At 42.8% G+C, this 19,973-nt stretch overlaps 1 protein-coding gene across 1 annotated transcript in view; it reads right to left on the bottom strand.

Annotated features, from left to right (window-relative positions):
- LOC132901335 (histone-lysine N-methyltransferase PRDM9-like) overlaps positions 1-19,973 on the bottom strand; it is a 119,543-nt gene that overhangs the window by 65,793 nt on the left and 33,777 nt on the right. The window contains exon 2 of the mRNA XM_060943652.1: positions 12,904-13,234. The gene's annotated coding sequence lies outside the window, so the exon portion shown is untranslated. The remainder of the gene's footprint in view (positions 1-12,903; positions 13,235-19,973) is intronic.

Raw genomic sequence — 19,973 nt, 5'->3', positions numbered from 1 at the left:
TCCCTCTTGTATACCCAAGGCATTGGGACCTTCTCCCAGTTGATTCCAACTCACAGGGAACAAGGTATGCATTCTCATTTGTATACAAGGCTAGTAGCCTACTTCACCTTCACTGTCTGTCCATTTTAAATGACTGGTTTGTTGTGTCTGGGAACTCCTTCTCTGCATTTTCAGTGTCATTCATTTCTAAATCTGACAGGTTACACTCCAAGTCAGCTAAATCCAGACTCTTAATCATTATTTTGTTACTTGTATCTGGTAATGTCAAGCCCAATCCAGGCCCTGATACTTATAAGCTATGTCATACACCTGAAGAATTTAAGTCTAGAGCTGGTCTTGGTATTATTCATCTCAACGTGCGGAGTTTAATGTCCAAACTGGATATGGTTAAAGTATGGGTCAAGTCTACTGATGCTGACATTGTTGCTTTATCTGAGACTTGGTTGACAAACTCAACTCTTGATAAAGATATTGGTATTGAAGGGTATCATGTGTATCGCTCCGATCGCCCCAAAAAGGGTGGAGGTGTTGCTATTTATATTAAATGCAAGTTTAATACTAGCATAGTGCTCTCAAAGTCTGTGAGTAAACAATTTGAGTTTCTGGCGCTGAACCTGGAATTGTCCAAAAACCACTATATCAGAGTAATTGGATGTTATAGACCTTCTGCAACAAGTGAAGCTACATCTACATTATCCAACTTACTAGGCCAAGTTATCTGCAATGAGACTGTTATTGTTGGTGATCTGAACTGGGACTGGTTGACACTTGCATCAGATACATTCAAAGAGCAGTGTGTTACACTAAATCTAACACAATTAACATTCCTACGAGGCCAAATCCTAAATATCCTGAGAAATCATCACTCATTGATATAATCTTGACCAATGCCCCTTGTAAATACTCTACAATAGGTGTTTTTGCAAATGATGTGAGTGATCACTGTGTGATTGCTGCTTTTAGGGATGCTAAGGTACCCAAGTTGAAACCTCATTTTGTTGAGAGGCGAAATATGAAAATGTTTGTTGAACAGGGTTTTTTGCATGATCTATTCTTTGTTGATTGGAACAGAGTTGCCCTGATAGATGATGTAGAAGTAGCCTTGTCCTTTTTTCAGAACAATTTTCTGAGCATTCTTAATAGACACGCACCTATTCATAAATTTAGAATTAAAGGGCGGGACAATCCCTGGTTTACGTCAGAGATCTCTAACCTACTTTACGAGAGAAATGTGGCCTGGGCTAAAGCTAGGAAATCAGATGCTAAAGAAGACTGGCTTCATTTTAGACAGCTGAGAAATAGATTTACCTCACAATTTAGAAAAGCAAAAGCTGAATTTTATCTTTCTGAAACAGCTAGGAATCTAAATGACCCCAAGAAATTTTGGCAAACCATTAAGTCACTATCTACATCTACTAAACCAACAGGTCTTCCTTTGTCCTTGGTCATGAATGGTGTGACTAGTTCTGACAAATTAGAAATGTTAAACTGTTTTAATGAACACTTTATATCCTCTGGATTCTTGTTTGATTCTGTTACCCCTGTAACCCCCGTGGGGTTGGAGACTGAAACAGATATTTTTACTAATGTTGACAATAGTTTCTGTTTTAGCCCCTTTTCTATTTCTAGTGTTCACAAAGCCCTGAGAGAATTAAATCCCCGAAAACCTGCTGGTCCAGATCATTTGGAACCTCTCTTTTTGAAATTAGCAGCAGATATTATAGCTGAACCTGTTACACATATTTTTAATCTTTCACTGGTCACTAACATAATCCCCAAGGTATGGAAATCTGCCTATGTCTTACCACTTTTAAAAGGAGGTGACCCAGCTATGCCTAATAACTACAGACCCATATCTAAACTTTCAGCCTTGGCTAAAGTATATGAATCATTAATCAGTGAGCAAGTGAAAGAGTACCTAGTCATTCAGTCAGTATTATCTAGGCATCCGTCTGGTTTCAGGAAAAATCATAGCACTACAACTGCAGCTATTAAAGTGGTAAATGATATAGTCAAAGCACTTGATAAGAAACATTGTGTGTCTCTTTTCATTGATCTCTCTAAGGCATTTGATACAGTCGACCATAACATGTTAGTTAAGAGGCTTGTTAGTATAGGAATGTCTCAGCACTCTGTGGGCTGGTTTGTGAACTACTTGACTGATAGAACTCAGGCTACCCAAGCTGAAGGCTTGACGTCACAATTTTTATCAGTCTGCAAAGGAGTCCCACAGGATACAGTGCTAGGACCACTGCTATTTACACTCTCTCTCTCTCTCTCTCTCTCTCTCTCTCTATATATATATATATATATATATATATATATATATATATATATATATATATATATATATATATATTAAAAAAAAATTGTGTGGGGGAAAATGTTCAGAATGCAACTTTTCATTTTTATGCAGATGATACAGTCATCTACTGCTGTGCGGCTACTGTGAGGAAGGCCTTTGAGTATCTGCAAACTGCTTTTGATAGAGTGCAAGCACAGTTACATCAACTAAAGCTGGTTCTTAATGCTGATAAGACTAAATTAAATTAATGGTTTTCTCAAACTCAAGAAGGAAAGAGTCTGACCTTACTATTTCTACTACTCAGGGTCACTCAATTGAAGCAGTTACATCATACAAATATCTTGGATTTTTAATTGATGAATACCTTTCTTTTAAGTCTCACATACAGAACCTAGTTAAGAAGCTAAAACTAAAACTAGGGTTTTATTATAGGAATAAGTCCTGTTTTACTGCATGTGCCAAAAGAAGGCTTGTTGATGCAACGTTTTTACCCATCATCGATTATGGTGATCTGCTCTATATGAACGCCCCAACTCAGTCTCTCCATATGTTGGATGCGGTGTATCATGGTGCCTTAAGATTCATTACAAACTCCAGACCTCTCACTCATCGCTGCACACTTTATTCCAATGTAAACTTGCCCTCACTGTCAACTCGCAGGCTCTCTCACCTTTATATCTTTTTGTACAAGGCCTTAATTGGCAGACTCCCATGTTACATTTCTGAGCTTCTTTTAAACAGAGCTCACGTTGTTTGAGGTCTCATGACTTTATTTTATTGAAATGTACCTCAAGCCCGGACAGAGTTGTTCAAAAAAGCATTTATGTTTGCTGCACCCACCGTCTGGAATGATCTGCAAAAAGATCTGAAATTACAGCGCTTCATCCCCTTGCATGATTTTATAGGTTATGTAAAAGCCTTAGAGTATAAGTCCACTCATAATTTCATGTTTTAATTAGATGTTTTAGGTGATGCCTTTTAATGTTTGTAATGTTCTTTATTTGTTTTATGTCTTTTGTGTGTTTTTTTAAGGTTTGATTGTTTTATGTTTATGAAACTATCTGTACTGCCATCTTGGCCAGGTCTCTCTTGGAAAAGAGATTTATATCTCAAGAGACTAACCTGGTAAAATAAAGGTTAAATAAAATAAAAAAATAAATAAAATAAAAAAATCTCCCGAGTTGGAATCCCGAAAGAGATTCTGACTGACCAAGGCACCTTGTTTAAGTCACGTACACTGAATGAACTGTATGGGTTGTTGGGTATTAAGCCGATCCGCACCAGCGTGTATCACCCACAAACAGACTGTTTAGTTGAATGGTTCAATCGCACCCTCAAGAATATAATTTAAAAATTTGTAAGTGAGGACGCACGTAATTGGGGATAAATGGCTCGAACCTTTGCTATTTGCAGTGCAAGAGGTCCCCCAAGCCTCCACGGGGTTCTCCCCGTTTGAATTGTTATATAGGCATAAGCTGCGCGGCATTCTAGATGTACTGCGGGAAAATTGGGAGGAGGGACCTTCACCAAGTAAAAATGAAATCCGATACGTTATTGACCTGCGCGCAAAACTCCACACACTCACGTACCTAACGTACCTAACTCAGGAGAATTTGCGGCAGGCCCAAGAACGACAAACCCGCCTGTACGACAAGGGTACGCGCCTTAGGGAGTTCGCACCGGGAGATAAAATACTCATACTGTTACCCACATCGAGCTCCAAATTGGGCGCCAAGTGGCAAGGACCCTTTGAGGTCACACGGCGAGTCGGGGACGTTGACTATGAGGTGAGGCGAACGGATAGGGGTGGGGCACTACAAATTTACCACCTCAATCTGCTCAAACTCTGGAATGACGAGGTCCCCGTGGCGTTGGTGTCGGTAGTTCCGGAGAAGGCGGAGCTGGGGCCGGAGGTTCAAAAGGGAACATTGGCATCACGTACCTCTCCGGTCCCCTGTGGAGACTACCTCTCCCCGACCCAACTCGCGGAGGTTGCCCAGTTGCAGACCGAGTTTTCGGACGTGTTCTCGCCCCTGCCCGGCCGCACCAACCTCGTAGAGCACCACATTGAGACGCCCCCGGGGGTGGTAGTGCGTAGCCGTCCTTACAGGTTACCTGAGCACAAGAAAAAAGTGGTTCGGGAAGAACTCGAGGCCATGCTCGAAATGGGCATCATCGAGGAGTCCCACAGTGACTGGAGCAGCCCGGTGGTCTTGGTACCCAAGGCCGACGGGTCAGTCCAGTTCTGTGCAGACTATAGAAAAGTCAACACGGTGTCTAAATTCAACGCGTACCCAATGCCTCGTATTGATGAGTTGCTCGATCGGCTAGGCACAGCTCGCTTTTACTCAACACTGGATTTAACAAAGGGTTATTGGCAGATCCCCTTGACTCCATTATCCTGAGGAAAAAAAAAACGGCCTTTTCCACACCGTTCAGCTTACACCAAGTTGTCACACTTCCTTCTGGGCTGTTTGGGCCTGCTACGTTTCAGCGGCTGATGGATCGGGTCCTCTGCCCCCACGCCACCTATGCGGCCGCCTACCTCGACGACATCATTATCTATAATAATGACTGGCTGAGGCACCTCCAACATCTGAGGGCCGTCAGGTCGCTGAGGCGAGCGGGTCTCACAGCCAACCCGAAGAAGTGTGCGATTGGGTGGGTGGAAGTATGGTATCTGGGCTTCCACTTGGGCAACGGGCAGGTGCGTCCCCAAATTAACAAGACAGCAGCAATTGCGGCCTGCTCGAGGCCCAAGACCAAAAAGGGGGTGAGACAGTTCCTGGGGCTGGCTGGCCATTATCGTAGGTTTATACCTAATTATTCGGACGTCACCAGCCCGCTGACTGATCTGACTAAAAAGGGGGCACCAGATCTGGTCCAATAGATGGAGCAATGCCAGCGGGCTTTTTCTAAGATAAAGGCTGCACTGTGTGGGGGGCCACTTTTACACTCCCCTGACTTTTCTCTCCCCTTTTTGTTACAGACGGATGTGTCGGACAGAGGGCTGTTTTGTCCCAGGAGGTGGAGGATCACCCAGTACTGTATATCAGTAGGAAGCTGTCGGTGCGTGAGGGGCACTACAGCACCACTGAGAAAGAGTGCCTGGCGATCAAGTGGGTGGTCCTCGCCCTCTGTTACTACCTGCTGGGATGCCCTTTCACCCTCTGTTCGGACCACGTGCCCCTCCAGTGGCTCCACCGCATGAAGGATGCCAACGCGCGGATCACCCGTTAGTATCTGGCATGCCAACCCTTTAACTTCAAGGTGATCCACAGGCCGGGGGCGCAGATGGTCGTGGCGGACTTCCTCTCCCGTCGGGGGGGGGGGGGGGGGGGGGAGTCAGCTGCAGGCCGTACGGCCACCCGGCCTGAGTCGGGTGGTGGGGTTATGTGGCAGTGGGGGCGTGGTCAAGTGTCGGTCTGTGACCGGAGGGCGGAGTCAGGGAAGTGGCAGAATCACTGCACCTGATGTTAATGTGTTTGTGTGTCTTCCCCAGTGACCGCGCCCTATTTAAGGAGGGCGAGAGCAGAGGGAACTCTCTCCCCAACCAGATGACTGATGTGTGCGCGCGTGTCTGAGTGTCTGTGAGAGTGAGAACGCTGAAAAGTGTCACAATAAAAAAAAAAGAGTTTTGTGAACTCAGTTCTGGCCTGCCATCCTTCTGTGCTCCACCCACCCATACGAACTGTCACAGTCTGAAAGCGATAGCAATTTTGAAGTAGGAACTCTCCAAATTGAATATCGAGAGGTGAAACCATCTATGTATGAACCTATGGCCGCTGCAAAGCAATCGGTGAATGTGTCTCACTGGTTTGACCATGCAGCCTCGGAATCGGACAGCGACTCAGCCGACCCTGATCGCGGTGACCCCGGACCTCAATAAGACTCGTGCCCAAATGATTTATCCTGGTAACTATGATAAATTCCTACCTTTGTCATAATACTAAATAAGAGCCCTTTTGAAGAATAATTAAACCACCCTCCCTAGTGGATATAGGTAACGATTACTGGACAGTGCGCCAGTAGGCCACATTAGCCCGCCATCCGCGGCATTATACTATTCATAGCCAACTCTAAGCGAGGAAATATCCCTTTGGCTCATTTCCACAATGATTGTACAGGATCCCTCAGGATTCTTGTCAATTGCAAGCAAAAGTAAAAATGTTTACCTCCAATGTTGTTCGTTTTGCTTGAGCATTGCTGCGCCGTTTCTTCTTTGATTGCTTGATTTTGTTTCACGCGCACAAGCCACTCTCTCCGCCTCTTCTCTTCCAGAAGAAAACAACCCTCTGGCTTCACACGCACAATCCACACACTCTGCCTCATTTCCTCTTTCAGAAAAAGCCAACTCACTCGCCCCGCCTCTTCTCCCTTTTCGGAAAAAGCCAATCCTCTCACTCTGCCTCTTCTCCTCTCTTGGAAAAAGGTAAAATCATCTTCCTGAACCGGTCCCGTTGTTACAGTTCACTGCATAATAATAAGGCATGGTTTTTCTTTGGAAATTCCTGAACGCACATCTGCACTCAAGCCAAACGGCAATGTAAGTAAACGGAAGTGGACACAACTCAAGCGGTTTGTTTGGCTTAAATGACGTCACGCGCCGAGTTGTCACGAAAATAGCCGAGAGAAATTCGCCACGATCCACGCCAACTTATTTTAATTATTACTTAACAATACTTCTTGGGACCAGAAGAAAATTACAGAGGGTTTTTTTAACATATAAAGTTTCAAATACCGTATTTTCTGGACTATAAGACGCTACTTTTTTCCTAGGTTTTGAACCATGCGGCTTATACAAAGGTGCGGCTATTCTGTGGATTTTTCTTCCACCGCTAGGGGCGCTCTAACCGGAAGTAGAATCAAAAATAAGATAGACGAAAAATCAATGCAAAGAAGAATTAGCAGATCTTTAGCAGATAGAACACACACGACAAATGAAGAAGACGACTTCATGGGTTTCAGCGAAGATGATTAAAGTGACTTGTGGTTTCAAACACAGGAGAAATGAAGGTAAATAAATACCGGTTATTTTCTCTTGGTTCTGTTCCGTTTTAATCAGCAAAGTTGCTGCCGTGTTAAAAGGCACTGTTCGGAAAGAATCTGTTCAGGTACATACATGTACATTTACAGTACAAAATCGTTCTGTACATGCAGTAAATATCTAATTTTTCAACATAGATATCTGCGGCTTATAGCCCGGTGCGGCTTGTATATCTTTTTTTTTTTTAAGCAGAGCGGATGCGGCTTATATACAGGTGCGCTCTATAGTCCAGAAAATACGGTATGCATAAAATTAAAACCGTTGCCTATGAGCTTTAAACACACAATACAAGTTACATGTATTAATCTAAATGCAGGTAAGCAATGACTGTTGTTTTTGTTGTTTTGTATCCAAATGAGAGTCGCATCTTACCCGTCTGCGTTCTTGCTTTTTGAAGGCCGACCTTGTGGCCGATTGTTTTGAAACAATCCGACTTTCAGTTCTTCGTTCATTCACTTCTCCACGCAAGGGTGAGATATTGCTGCTGAGGCAAGTATATCCAGTGGAGAAATCAGACAGCTGCTCCACTCATTCTCCATTTTCTCCATACTGAGTACTCCACCATTATTGTTCGGCTCAAGCAATTACTAAAACCCAGGACGGGACGTCACCAGTTTTAGCAACAATCACAGGGAGGTCACTGCCCGAGTGATAAGGTCCCGTCCCAGGTTTTATCAACAACCCTCAGCTCACACTCCAGGAGAACTGGTGCAACTGAACTCACTTTCCTTTTCTTGTAGTTTTCTGTTCCTTTAATTGTTGGTACTGCACCCTCTTTCAATACGGGCTTATAGCCAACGCCCCTCAACAGATCAGAGGTCTCGTACGAGTCATGAGTAAAACGTGCAGATGAGAGGATATGAGAGGATAAATACCTGATACTCCCTATTAGTCAAACAGAACTGAAGAAGTCTTTTGGATGAGAGGTGAAACATCAAGAATCTTCAAGCAACTCCAGTTGCTCTCTTTTACCACCCACAGAATGAATGAATAACTTTATTTAAACATAAGTTGATCAGCAGAGCTGGTCTAGTCGTGCATGTACAGATATAAATAATTACAAATACAAAAGGCTAAAATATACACAATCTTTTGAAAAAAAAGAACAGAACCTAATCTGTTGATTATCTGTTAATTACCTTCACATTAAGTTAATTAATAGGATGCATAACTATTGTCTTTGTATTTAGTTACAGCTACAATAGCCCTGTTCACACGGCACATATTTGCATCGATGCTGCACCGATGTATTTTGTTGCGATATATCTTACACCGGTGTAAATTTTGTGGAGCGTTCACACGTCACAACCCTGCTTACTAGAGAGAAGCGTGTTAGCACCGGTGCAGCCCCACTTGCGGTCACACGGCAGTTTCTGCGACCGTGTTATAGTAGCAAAAACTTTATTACTATCATTTCCTTTGATAGTAATAAAAGTTTTGATATCATTTCCTTTTATTATTATCATCATTTCCTATCATTATTACTATCATTTCCGATAGTAATAATGCGGAAATGAAATATGCGCATGCGTGAAAATGTACTTCCTTTTCCCGGTTGTCATGGCATCATCAAGCGCCGGGAAAACAACGTGGATGAAGACACCAGTGTTGCCAGATATTGCTGACTTTTTCCAGCCCAAAATATGTTCAAATCCACCAAAATGCACTTAAAACTGACAATCTGGCAACACTGGAAGACACGCAGTTCTGTTGTTGTTGATATTCGCCATTTTGGAAGCGCAAAATACCAGGATGCAAAATTATGCAATGCCCGTATGTAATCAACTCTCCTCACGCGTAGCGAGTCTACCCCTGTAGCGTTCAGACGGCCCATTTTATATCGGTGCTGCCCCGCAAACTAGCATTTACTCCGGAGTAAATTTCTTAAACCACCTCCCGAGCAGGGTTAGATTTGCACCGGTTTAAGCAGCTTTCAGGGGCTACACCGGTGTAACTTTGTACCGTGTGAACGCTCTACCGGGGCAGCCCCGGTGCTACACCGGAGTAAAAGTTGCCGTGTGAACACCCCTAATATGATCAAATTTTATTCTACTAGTGTCAAATTTAGGCAGTAAATTTTTCTTTCAGAGGAAAAATGCTTCTTTGTTAGAGTGTAAGGATCTAATCCCACTGAGTGGTTTCTATAGGGGTGTTCACACGGCAACTTTTACTCCGGTGTAGCACCGGGGCTGCCCCGGTAGAGCGTTCACACGGTACAAAGTTATACCGGTGTTGCCCCTGAAAGCTGCTTAAACCGGTGCAAATCTAACCCTGCTCGGGAGGTGGTTTAAGAAATTTACTCCGGAGTAAATGCTAGTTTGCGGGGCAGCACCGATATAAAATGGGACGTCTGAACGCTACAGGGGTAGACTCGCTACGCGTGAGGAGAGTTGATTACATACGGGCATTGCATAATTTTGCATCCTGGTATTTTGCGCTTCCAAAATGGCGAATATCAACAACAACAGAACTGCGTGTCTTCCAGTGTTGCCAGATTGTCAGTTTTAAGTGCATTTTGGTGGATTTGAACATATTTTGGGCTGGAAAAAGTCAGCAATATCTGGCAACACTGGTGTCTTCATCCACGTTGTTTTCCCGGCGCTTGATGATGCCATGACAACCGGGAAAAGGAAGTACATTTTCACGCATGCGCATATTTCATTTCCGCATTATTACTATCGGAAATGATAGTAATAACGATAGGAAATGATAATAATAAAAGGAAATTATATCAAAACTTTATTACTATCAAAGGAAATGATAGTAATAAAGTTTTTGCTACTATAGCACGGTCGCAGAAACTGCCGTGTGACCGCAAGTGGGGCTGCACCGGTGCTAACACGCTTCTCTCTAGTAAGCAGGGTTGTGACGTGTGAACGCTCCACAAAATTTACACCGGTGTAAGATATATCGCAACAAAATACATCGGTGCAGCATCGATGCAAATATGTGCCGTGTGAACAGGGCTTATATCCCCTTCTTTTGAGTGTACTTCTTGGTTTTAATAACCTGCATGTTTGCTGAACACAAACATGGCAATAAGTTTCTGGGTTAATCGATCAGACTCCACTTTTGGATCATTAATTCCTTTTGACTGAGAAATCCAGCCACTGGGGGTGCATAAGCGTACTCTTGGTGCTGGTCTCAAGCCCAGATAAATTGGAGAGGGTTGCGTCAGGAAGGGCATCCGGCGTAAAACTGCGCCAAATCTAACATGAGGATTGAAAAGAGAAATACCACACCGGATCGGTCAGGGCCTGGGGTTAACAATGACCGCCCCCGGTACTGTTGGTCAACAGGGTGCTGGCGGAAAGTATGCTACCGTTGCGTCAAAATGGAGAAGGGGGGGGAGGCATATTAGGAGAGAGCGTGAAAGATGGAAGGGAAGGAGCTTAGAATTGAGGATAGGAACACTGAATGTGGGAACATTGACTGGCAGAGCAAGAGAGTTAGCAGGTATGATGGATACAAGGAAGTCGGATATTTTGTGTGTGCAGGAGATGAGGTGGAAAGGAAGCAAGGCCAAGAACATTGGAGGTGGACTTGATCAGGCAACTGAATGCTTAGAGTCAACATTCTGCCATACCTTGGATAATGTAGCTCCTCTTAAAAGGAAAATAGTCAGAGACAAAAAAATTAGCACCATGGTATAATGATGACACTCGCACATTAAAACAGACCACTCGAAAATTGGAACGTAAATGGCGTCAAACAAAATTGGTAGTGTTTAAATTAGCGTGGAAGGAGAGCTTCCTGAAGTATAGACCCTTTTCAGTCACGTGACCTTCGTAAACGCGACCGCCATTTTGGACATGTAGTGGACTTCGGTTCGAATCAGTTTGAATGCGAGGAAGGCGACAAACGAAAAACATAAAAGAAAAAGGAGCGAGATGCAGAAAACACCTTCACTATCCAGCGACGTAAGGCATTTACAGGGCGAGCAGAGGGAGAGGTATTTGCAAAAATTGAGGTTAGCAGGCTTAGAGAACGACGTTTACCTGCTTCCACCAGGATTGTTCACTGACGTACGGAAGTACACAAAGCCCTCGTCTTTACCTGACTTCGGCCCACATGATCTGTATACCTATGTCGTTAAAAACCCATCGCCATACACATACACGCCAACGTCCGAGGTTCCGGAGCGCGCTCCGGCTTGCTCCCCCTCAAATTAAGCAGCGCGCTCCGGCTTGCTCTGAACCTCGGCCGGAGCACTCCGGGAGCAAGCCGGAGCGCGCTGCTTAATTTGAGGGGGAGCAAGCCGGAGCGTGCTCCGGAACCTCGGACGTTGGCTCCGGCAGCTATTTACACTGGATCCGGTGTAAATAGCTGCCGGATCATAATTACAGTAAACTAGTAAATACAGTAAAGGAAAAACTTGAGACTGAAAGGTTTTAACAGTCATCCAAATGACTGAACGTAAACATTGCTACAGTAACATACCAGCTACTATGTTGTTGACATTAGCTAGTCAACAATAGCTACTCAGGGATGTGATTTGGGGCTGGTGAAATTATCTGAAAATTTTAGCCGGGGGTCTGGGGGCCGCAGGCCCCCAGCTGGTCCAGGGCAGCACCCTGGTGAGGGGACAAAGGGGGGAAGCCCCCCGAAGCTCCTGGGTTTTGGGGATTTCTGACTTAAAAATTGTACTAAAATGGCAAGCAAACACACAAGAAAAAACTTGTCATGATTAACAAATTCAAGCCAATTTAATGGTCAACATGCAACTCTGACACACACACACACACACACACACACTCGCTCACACTCTCTCACTCGCGCGCGCATGCACTCTCTCTCTCTCGCTCTCTCTCTCTCACTCGCGCGCGCACGCACGCACGCTCTCTCACACTCGCTCGCTCTCTCACACTCGCTCGCTCTCTTTCTCACACTCGCTCTCACACTCGCTCTCTCTCTCGCTCTCTCTCTCGCTCTCTCTCTCGCTCTCTCTCTCGCTCGCTCGCTCTCTCTCTCTCACACTCGCTCTCTCTCTCTCACACTCGCTTTGCATCTTTACGCTCGATCACGGAGGCTGCCATCTTTCAACTCTGAAGCGAGCTTACGTACAGCTATCTAACAAGCGCGTTCATTGGTTGTTACAGAGCGATGGGCCAATCACGTACCTCGTTTCATCTCAATGACAGAATTGCATAAATGACGTAATTACGTCAATGAGATGAAACGAGGTACATGATTGGCCCATCGCTCTGTAACAACCAATGAACGCGCTTGCTTCAAACAAAGAGTTGAAAGATGGCTGCCTCCGTGATCGAGGCGTAAAGATGCAAATCCGAGGCTGCCATCTTTCAAACAAAGTCGGAACGAATAGGATACGAATGTGGATTTGAGGGAAAAATCGGAAGCATTTTTTTTTTCAAGTTTTGAGGTGAAAAAAGCGGAATTCCGCGAATTCGCGGAAAAATCACATCCCTGGCTACTACAGAAGAACAAAGAGGTCACAATGGGTTATTTTAACCTATTTGGTTACACACTCGCCGCCACAGAATGTTAACAGCAATGTAATGCCTTTTCTGGCTAATTTTATTCGTCTTACCTCCAACAAAGTGGTCACTACACAAGCGTTGGTATGCCGAGGGCTGCCAATCTGTTAATGGCCGCTATCCATCTTCTCCGTCGGGATCTGATAAAATGATAAACCTTGCCTTGTTTGTTGATGGTTACTACATCCAGCTGCACAACAATATAGTGGCATGATGGAAGTCTTGCTGAAAGTAAAAACTTTCTTTGTTGCCGTTCCTCAATGTTGGCTGTGGTAAACTACTGGTAGTACATGTCCAAAATGGTGGCCGTGTTTGTCGTGATGTCACGTGAAAAGGGTCCATAGAAAAGCTCTTAGTGCTGCGAGATCAACATCTCTCTCCTCCCTAAGAGAAGATAACAAAAATAATCCTAGATTCATATTTTAATACTGTAGCAAAATTAACCAGGAATAAGTCCACTACAGACACATGCACACCTGTAGTATGTAGTAGCAACGATTTCATTAATTTTTTTAATGACAAAATTGAGAATATCCAACAAAAAATTCAAACTACTAATTTAAGGTCAGACAATGTAAGTGACCCTGTAGTTAACAATATAACTATCAGATCAGCAATTAGAATGTTTTATTCCTGTAAAAGAAACTGAATTACTTTCATTAATCTCAGCATCAAAAGCCTCAACTTGTGTACTAGATCCCTTACCTACACGTCTATTCAAACAGATAATACCTGAAGTAATTGAACCACTTCTAAAAATAATAAATTCTTCTCTTACGGTTGGCTATGTATCCAAATCCTTTAAACTAGCAGTTATCAAACCCCTGATTAAAAAAACCTGACCTTGATCCCCGTCAGCCGTCCAATTATCGGCCAATACCAAACCTCCCCTTTATCTCCAAGATCCTTGAAAAAGCTGTGGCACAGCAGTTATGCTCATATTTACACAGGAATAACATCCAATGAAATGCATCAGTGGGGATTTAGACCTAATCATAGCACAGAGACAGCTTTGGTTAGTAAATGACCTACTGTTGGCGTCTGATCAGGGCTGTGTCTCGCTGCTTGTGTTGCTTGACCTTAGTGCAGCATTTGATACCATTGATCATTCCATTCTTCTGGATAGACTAGAAAATGTTGTGGGAGTTAAGGGAACGGCCCTCTCCTGGCTCAGCTCTTATTTAACTGATCGCTATCAGTGTGTTGATATAAATCGTGATTTTTCTAGACATACTGAGGTAAAGTTTGGTGTTCCACAAGGTTCTGTCTTGGGTCCACTGCTTTTTTCTTTATATAAATGTTTCCTCTGGGTGATATTATTCGTAAACATTGTATTAGTTTCCACTATTATGCTGATAACACACAATTGTATGTTTCTGCAAAACCTGATAAGAGACACCAACTTAAGAGAATTGAGGAATGTGTAAAGGACATTAGACACTGGATGCTTATTAATTTCCTTCTGCTTAACTCTGACAAGACTGAAGTACTTGTATTCAGACCACATGCAGCTAGAAGCAAGTTTTCTGATTACACAGTAACTCTGGATGGCCTTCCTGTTTCTTCACGTGCAGCAGTAAAAGACCTCGGAGTGATTACTGACCCCAGTCTTTCATTCGAAACTCACATTGATATTACCTGGATAGCTTTCTTTCATCTCAGAAATACTGCTAAGATAAGAAATTTAATGTCACTACGTTCAGAAAAACTAGTTCATGCTTTCGTTACCTCCAGATTGGATTATTGTAATGCCTTACTGTCTGGATGTTCCAATAAGTGCATAAACAAGCTCCAGTTAGTTCAAAATGCAGCAGCAAGAGTCCTTACTAGAACTAGAAAATATGACCCCATCACCCCTGTCTTATCCACACTGCATTGGCTCCCAATCAAGTTTCGTATTGATTATAAAATACTACTATTGACCTTTAAAGCACTGAATGGTCTCGCACCACAGTACCTGAGTGAACTTCTGCTCCTCTATGACCTGCCACGCCTACTTAGATCAAAAGGTGCAGGCTATCTGCTGGTACCTCGTATAGTGAAGGCTACATCAAGGGGCAGAGCCTTTTCTTACAAAGCCCCACAGTTATGGAACAGCCTTCCAAGTAGTATTCAGGAATCAGACACAGTCTCAGTGTTTAAGTCTAGGCTGAAAATATCTGTTTAGTCAAGCCTTTTGTTAATGGTGTTTATGAGGTAAAGGTGTAGATCTGGAGGGTCCTCAGACAGAGTGTTTTGGTAAACTGGGCTGTATGGATGCTGTCAGCCCCCACTCGCTTGCTCACTCGAGTTTGTTGACGGTGTAGTGGCTGCTGCTTTATGTCCTGGGGCTCCCTTATGCCTGTGTTACCTTCTGGCTCTCCCCTTTTAGTTATGCTGTCATAGTTAGTTGCCAGAGTCCCTGCTTGTACTCGGTGCAATATGTATACTGTTCCTATTTATTTAGGTGACATTGGGCATACCTAACAACCTGTCCTTTCTCCCTCTTCTCCCCCCCCCCCAAATCTGTCCCTCTGAGTTACACGTCGGTCCTGGGATCGAGATGCTGACCTCTTCTGCTCCTCGGACCTGCCTGAGCCCTGTGTCTGGTTGGAGTCTCATCGCATCGCTCCTGTGGAGGGTGGCCCCATGTGGACAGTCGGGTGTCACATCTGGAGGACGCTCTGGACTCTTGCAGTGGTGCTTTTGTGGCTAGGGATTGCAGTTGACTTGCTGACTTTGGAACTGCGGTTGTCGTGAATGGTTTTGCGCTCAGGTTTCCGTCAGTGAGGGGTTTATCGCATCAACGAAGCTGACTTTGTTAGGACTGTTATAGTCATGTTGTCTGTTGCTGCCCGGATGGGTTCCCTTTTGAGTTTGGTTCCTCTCAAGGTTTCTTCCCCATGTCGTCTGAAGGAGTTTTTCCTTGCCACAGGTGTGCTTGTTGGGGATAGATTAGGGATAAAATTAGCTCATATTTCAAGTCATTCAAATTCTGTAAAGCTGCTTTGCGACAATGTTTATTGTTAAAAGCACTATACAAATAAACTTGACTTGGTGGATGGAAGTTGTTTTATTATGGAGTTAGGGGAAAAGAGAAATGGTGTTGGTATTGTTTTGAGGGGAGAGTTGGTCAACAGTGTGATTGATGTGAAGACAGAGTGATAGGCATGAAGTTGGAGATTCAAGGAGTGGCAATCAATGTTGTGTATGCGTACGCCCCACAGGTTGGATGTGAGAATGGAGAGTCTCTTTCTGGGAAAAGACAGATGAAGTGGTAGAAAGTATACAGAAGGAGGAGCACGTGCTGATAGGAGCAGATTTCAACAGACATGTTGACAAGGGAAACAGAGGAGATGAGGACGTGATGGGCAGATATGGTGTGAGAGAGAGAAATGAGGAAGGGCAAATGGTGGTTGATTTTTCAAAGAGGATGAATTTGGCAATAGTCAATACATACTTCGAGAAGAAAGAGCAGCACAGGATGACATTTAAGAGTGGAGGAAGATCTACACAGGTGGACTACATAGTCTGCAGAAGGGGTAACCTTCTGATTGGAGACTGTGATGGCAGGGCAGAGTGTAGCTAGAGAACATCGAGTGGTCATGTGCAGGATGAGCTTACTAGAACTAGAAGGTATGACCACATCTCTCCTGTCTTATCCACACTGCATTGGCTCCCAATCAAATTTCGTATTGATTATAAAATGCTACTATTTACCAAGTGGTCTCGCACCACAGTACCTGAGCAAACTTCTGGTCCTTTATGACCCACCATTCCTACTTAGATCAAAACGTGCAGGCTATCTCCTGGTACCTCATATAGGGTCAATCCATGTGAAATCACCAGAGGCCTCGCCACTGACCAGCTCAGATTTGCTTCATACTTTCTGGAAATATTGTCAGTGTGGCAAATAGTGTACAACATTTTAGGCTTGTACCTTCATTAGTTTCTGAGATATAGGGGCTTTTAAAAAAGGGCATGGCCCCAATTTCACTGTTAAAACATGTGCTACAGAAAACAGACCTAAATTCCATAAGTCATTACTTTTAAACTATTAATGCAAGATACATGAATTCTTCAAGGATTGTTCTTCAATGCCAGATGCCTTTAAATACTAAAATAGAATGTTCACAGTTCAATATTTGCCAAGTTATGACTTGCTGAAAATCATTAAAAAAATGTGCTTTGGAGCAACTTTGACGCCCCATATCTCCACATTAAAGCACACCAGATTTTTCAAATTTTCTTGTTTATTACTCATGTTATAGTACTCTTCAGGCAACTAGGTACGTGTTCAAAAGAAATCAAACTTTCTGATTTATTAGGCTTAAAAAATAAATAAAACAAAACATCCTGCGCCTATAATTCAAATGCATATTACAAATTTATGACAAGGTCTACCATAAAAACAATTATATGACTGGAAAGAGATTGTTTTGATTAGCAAAGGCACAAAATATGAAGTTGGTACTCTAAACCAAACTATAAATATTAAGGTTTCAAGTACAGCATGTTTCACGATAGACGGAAATACTGTTTTAAGGCATATTACAATAAAATTACAGACCTACATTGTAGGAAAAATAACCTTAAAAATACTTTATTTGAAGAGCTTAAACAGTGTATTGATTTGCTTTTCCACATCAGATGGAAGTTTATACTGCCTGCCAGTTGATTTAAGTGGGGCATCAATGATTTTCATGACATGCACCAGAGGGACCCAACAGTTATCCTCTCTCCTGGGCCAGCTGCAAGTCTGAGAGGGACCATGAGGATGCAAATGTTACTTGTACATGAGCAATTCCAGCGTTATGGACGTGACACTTGAACTCAAAATGGCAACAAATGACCCAGTGCATGTTTTATCGTCTCCCAGTATTTAAACAGGTGTTGCATATTTTAAGGCTGTACCATACTGGAGAAGTGATAGAACAAGAACAATTCCCATAGTACATCTAGGGCATGCCAGAAAACGCCAATAAAAGATGCGTTATGGATGTGACAGAAAAAGTATCACTTTTCTTGGGTGACTGTACATTTTTATCAAACTCTGTGAAATTGTAAACCTAATGTCGAAATGGAGATATCCATTTGACAGAGGGGTCCAAGGTGAATATTAAAAAAATCTCTGTTTAAAATATTTTGTATTTCATGCAGAGTTTCGGAAGGAAAAGTCAGCGTTATGGATGTGACGAAATTCCGTTATGGATGTGACGCGTCTGAAATAGACATGGCATATGTTTAGAAAATCAGCAATTTAACCACCATAACCCTTTGAAAAACTCTGTAAATATCAGCTAAAACTATCAAAGTTCTTAAATAATATTTAGGATGGCTATTGTTTTGCTGTTTTGTGGATTTTAGCATACATTTCTGTGGCTTGTGGCAATAATATAGAATTGTACATGATCAAAGTTGATTTTAGCTTGGGGTTTACATTATAAGAAAGAAAGACTGACAGTGACATATTAGGTGATCAAAATATTTATTTATGTATGTATTTATTTATTTGTTTACTTATTTAGTTTGTTTAGTTTGAAATTTGGGATCTCCTGTGAGGTTGACATTTACATGGAATTGCCCAAATCTTGTTCCTCCTCTGATAATGCACGAATGTTGCCTATCCACCACTGTCTGTCATACAAACATACAACATATTTACCAGGAATTGTATCTGCCAGAGAGACTGCTGATTTAAACAGGGGTTTTATGCATTACTTGTGGCCAATTCCCACTCATATCCACAATGAAGCTAGGACCACCAGACACCCTGCTGACCTGCAGCTGGTTGGACATGATTGGAACGAATGAGTGGTTGTCTCCTGTTCCAGGAATAGTAGCCGACCTTAAAAATCTAGTCTCCAATGCTTTTCCACTCTCCATAACTTCCCCTGTACCAACCCAGATTAAATGGATGTTCTTGATATGCTTTTCTGCCCACAAAAACAGATCAGATGGGCTGGGCTCACACTAGCCGCTCGCACATCCGCAAATTGCGAAGTTTTATTCCAATTTGTGAAAAGAAAACCATCTGTATTCGCATTTTATGCAAAAGTCATTTAAAGTTTAAGCAAAATCCATCAAACAATTGCGATTTCTCAAGATAAACAGTACCTTTCAGGGCCTGAATTTGGGCGCGGGATTGCGGGTATCGCGCATATTTTTTTTTAATTCCCACACCTTTAACGATTCCAATGCGAGAGATTCCCGCACACATTACTGCATTGCCTGACAACGTCAATCTAATAATGGATCAGTGTGAATGCGCGACTACCTTCTGTTCTCAAGGTTATTTGAATTTAACCCTCCTTTTACTGACTAATCCCCCTCTCCCCCTGTAGCCTACTCAGAAAAAAAAAAAAAAAAAAACAGCAGACACAGACAGTCCACACACACACACACACACACACACACAGAGATACAGTGCGCGCACTCTTCCTCTCTCAGACTTTCGCTGTAAAACACATGGACCGCTGGCTAAAACGTACAAGTGCAGTGGCAGAAGTTTCCCCTGCTAAGAGGAAAACTCCTGAATCCGATGGTGGTAATAGCAGTGTGAGTGATACTGTTGAGAATACTGCTGAGAATACACAGGACGAGACAGCTAACATTAACGTCGACGTTGCAAAGGGGATTAGATCAGAGTATGGCTATAAGAAAAAAGTATTTACAAGGAAAAGCAAAGGACACTGATGCTGACAAAAGGGATGACCACTAGGAGAAAGAGTAGGAAAGACTACATATGTACAAGAATCCTGCACTCAGCAAAGATGAATTGTTCAGTGTTGAGAACAATTTGATTTTTTTTTTAAATTAAAGATGGCATATGACACAGGAGACAGGGCTATATGGTATAAGAGAATCCTGAAAAGTCAACAAAGACTGTTGTCATGTTAACATTCTATATGTGGACTGAAACAAAGTTTGTAAATTCATTCAGTGTTAAGAACAGTTTGATAGTGTTTTCTTATTTTAATTGTAGACATTAAACAGAGGACAGGGATGATCAGATCAGACATGAGAATAGAAAAATGATATAAAAGTTGATAAAAAAGATGATATAAAAATGTTATAAAAGGAAAAAGCAAAGGTCACTGATTAAAGAGATGGCCACTAAAAGAAGAGACAAATAAACATAGTT

Source organism: Neoarius graeffei, chromosome 17, assembly GCF_027579695.1.
Source record: "Neoarius graeffei isolate fNeoGra1 chromosome 17, fNeoGra1.pri, whole genome shotgun sequence".
NCBI lineage: Eukaryota > Metazoa > Chordata > Actinopteri > Siluriformes > Ariidae > Neoarius > Neoarius graeffei.
The sequence above is the reverse complement of the archived record's forward strand: the minus strand, read 5'-3'. Positions and strand labels throughout refer to the sequence as shown.